Source organism: Triticum dicoccoides, chromosome 6A (assembly GCF_002162155.2).
Source record: "Triticum dicoccoides isolate Atlit2015 ecotype Zavitan chromosome 6A, WEW_v2.0, whole genome shotgun sequence".
NCBI classification, from domain to species: domain Eukaryota; kingdom Viridiplantae; phylum Streptophyta; class Magnoliopsida; order Poales; family Poaceae; genus Triticum; species Triticum dicoccoides.
In genome coordinates this window covers 107,202,204-107,205,101 of record NC_041390.1, presented here as the reverse complement: position 1 = coordinate 107,205,101, position 2,898 = coordinate 107,202,204, and positions in this window count along the sequence as shown.

Below are 2,898 nucleotides of genomic sequence, written 5' to 3'. Positions count from 1 at the left end.
CAGTGGCGCCTGGCTCTTGGTCTGCAACGTCTGGTCGCAGCAATCAAGTATAGGAAGGGGGAAAAGGGGGAGCAAAACAGCCGTGAGTACTCATCCAAAGTACTCGCAAGCAAGGAGCTACACTACATATGTATGCATTGGTATCAAATGGAAAAGGGGTATCATATGTGGACTGAACTGCAGAATGCCGGAATAAGAGGGGGATAGCTAGTCCCGTCGAAGACTACGCTTCTGGTAACCTCCATCTTGCAGCAGAAGAAGAGAGTAGATGGTAAGTTCACCAAGTATCATCGCATAGCATAATCCTACCCGGTGATCCTCCCCTCGTCGCCCTGCGAGAGAGCAACCACCTGTTGTATCTGGCACTTGGAAGGATGTGTTTTATTAAGTATTCGGTTCTAGTTGTCATAAGGTCAAGGTACAACTCCAAGTCGTCCTGTTACCGAAGATCACGACTATTCGAATAGATTAACTTCCCTGCAGGGGTGCACTACATTTCCCAACACGCTCGATCCCCTTTGTCCGGACACACTTGTCTGGGTCATGCCTGGCCTCGGAAGATCAACACGTCGCAGCCCTACCTAGGCACAACAGAGAGGTCAGCACGCCAGTCTAAATCCTATGCGCGCAGGGGTCTAGGCCCATCGCCCATTGCACACATGCACGTTGCGTGGGCGGCCGGAGAGCAGACTTAGCAACCTCCATTACAAAGGAAGTTGTGTTACGCGGTCCAACCCAGCGCGCGCCGCTCAGTCGCTGACGTCACGAAGGCTTCGGCTGACACCACGACGTCGAGTGCCCATAACTATTCCCGCAGTTGGTTAGTGCGTGTAGACCAGTAGCCAGACTCAGATCAAATACCCATATCTCGTTAAGCGTGTTAATTTGAAGTAACCGCGAACGCCGACCAGGGCCAGGCCCACCTCTCACCTAGGTGGTCTCCACTTGCCTTGTCGCTTCGCCACAAAGTAATAGTCGGCGGCCGTCGAGAACCCAGGCCCACCACTACCTGGGTGGAACCACCTGCCCCTTCAGTCCCCAACATCGGAATCACTTGCGGGTACTCAACAAGCCGACCCGACTTTAGTCACAACATGTATAGTATGTATGTATAGTATATACCCATGATCAACACCCGACGTGATCACGGCCCGATAGTATAGCATGGCAGACTGACAAGAATGTAGGGCCACGGATGATAATCTAGCATCCTATACTAAGCATTTAGGATTGCAGGTAAGGTATCAACAGTTGTAGCAACAATGACAGGCTATGCATCAGAATAGGATTAACGGAAAGCAGTAACATGATACACTACTCTAATGCAAGCAGTAGAGAGAGATTAGGCGATATCTGATGATCAAGGGGGGGGGGCTTGCCTGGTTGCTCTGGCAAGTAGGGGTCGTCAACAACGTAGTCAGACGGGGCGCCAGCAGCGGCGTCAGTCTCGTAGTCTACCGAGAGAAGAGGGGGAAGAAAAAATGAATACAATGCAAACAGATGCATAACGATGCATGATATGTCAAGTAGCGGTGCTAGGTGTGCCCTAACGCGGTATGAGGTGATACCGGTGAAGGGGGGGATATCCGGGAAAATATCCTCGGTGTTTTGTGTTTCCGGACAGATGAACCGGAGGGGAAAAGTTGCGTGTTCGCTATCCTAGGGATGCGTGGCGGACGAACGGGCTGCGTGTCCGGATTCGTCTCGTCGTTCTGAGCAACTTTCATGCACAAAGTTTTTCCATCCGAGCTACGGTTTATTTTATATTAATTTTAAAAGATTTAAATCATTTTTAGGATTTATTTAATTTATTTAAATTTAACATTATCCAAAATAGTGTTTGCTGACGTCAGCATGACGTCAGCAGTCAATAGAGGTTGACTGGTCAACCTGATGTGTGGGTCCCAACTGTTAGTGACCCATTTTAATTAAACACATTAATTAACCTAATCAGGATTAATTAGGGGTGGGCCCCACTGTCATTGACTATTTAATTAGCTAATCAACTAATAGTTTAATTAGTGTAGTTAATTGATTAGTTTAATTAATCAAAATTAATTAATTAATTAATTAATTAATTAATAATAATTATTTATTATTTATTATTATTATTTAAATTATTTTAAAAACCGTTCTGCGGGTGGGCCCCCTTGCCCAATGGCACAGAGGCCACTGGAGCGGGCGCGCGGGTGCGGGGTAACGGGCGCCTGGAACGGGCGCTGGGCACCCGCCTAGGTCGACACGGGAGGGACGGGTGTTGGGCGCCGGCGGCCAGCTCGCCGGGGAAGTAAGGCGCGACCCCGGCAGTGGCGGCCCTGGTGCTCGGGGACGGCAGTGCTAGGCTGCGGCGGCGGCGAATCCAAGCAGCGACGCAGCCAGCGCGGTGAGAAGCGGAGGCGACGCGTGGCAGAAGCAGAAGCAAGCCGCAGGAGGCGAGGAAGGACCGCACACGCAGGCGAGTGATGGCTGCGGCGATGGCGATGCGGGCATGAGGCGCGCAAGGGGAGGGGCGAGTGGCAAGCTACGAGCGCGGGCACGGCAACGCAGGACGGAGCGGGGGGGAGGGGGGTAACGACGCCGCGGCGGGGCTCGCGGGCACACGAGGAGCTGCGAGGCGGAGTGCGGCGACAAGCAGCAGCGGTGCGCGCGCACGGGGCGTGGACACGGTCGCGCGCTGGGGCGTGCAAGAGAGGGTGCAAGGGGGAATGGCGACGGAGGCAGGGGCGGCCTCGTGCGCGTGCGCGCACAACGCGGTCAGCAGTAGCAGAGCGAGGTGCGGGAGTCGCGCGAGGGAACGACAGGGGAGGCTCGCGGGGCTCACTGTGGGCGTAGGGATCGTGGCAGACCGGCGAGGGAGCGCTCCGGTGAGGCCGTCCGGCAAGGAGCTCCGGCGGCAGC